A 449-nucleotide genomic window follows, 5' to 3' on the forward strand; every position below is an offset into this window, starting at 1 on the left:
CTAATTTTAGCTCAGTTTTGTTAAAATTAACAGCGTTTTAGTCATTTTTGTGTTTTTTTCATGTGAGTCAACTGTGGCTGCCATCTTAATTTCAATTGACTCCAAAASTCAATCAGTTGTAAATCTATACATAATGATTATTTCCCGAAAGTTTCATTAAAATCCATGCAGYGGTTCGTGGGATATTTTGCTAACAGKAGTGTATYGCGCAGCGGCGCGCTCTTTGTTGACATGTCAGCGCCGCTCCGAAGCGCCCCCCTCCGGCCCGCAGCGGTACTGCAGGCAGAGAGCGCCCGGTGAGCGACCGCCGCCGCTGAACGAGACGACACCGCTGTCCACGCTCAGGTAAGCAAACACGGACACTTGTTCTCCCACCGAACCGGTTCGACCCAAAGCGGAATGATGCCGAATACAACGAGAGAAACGATCCGGGATCCCCGGGGGGGGGG

General features: G+C 50.6%; 1 protein-coding gene across 11 annotated transcripts in view; it reads left to right on the forward strand.

Moving 5' to 3' along the window:
• The first annotated feature begins 260 nt into the window (after positions 1-260).
• mapta (microtubule-associated protein tau a) overlaps positions 261-449 on the forward strand; it is a 33,332-nt gene continuing 33,143 nt past the window's right edge. For all 11 annotated transcript variants that reach the window (XM_014014802.1, XM_014014809.1, XM_014014810.1 and 8 more), the window contains exon 1: positions 261-345. The gene's annotated coding sequence lies outside the window, so the exon portion shown is untranslated. The remainder of the gene's footprint in view (positions 346-449) is intronic.

The sequence above is a fragment of the Austrofundulus limnaeus genome, unplaced genomic scaffold, assembly GCF_001266775.1.
Source record: "Austrofundulus limnaeus strain Quisiro unplaced genomic scaffold, Austrofundulus_limnaeus-1.0 Scaffold119, whole genome shotgun sequence".
In the NCBI taxonomy this organism is placed as follows: Eukaryota; Metazoa; Chordata; class Actinopteri; order Cyprinodontiformes; family Rivulidae; genus Austrofundulus; species Austrofundulus limnaeus.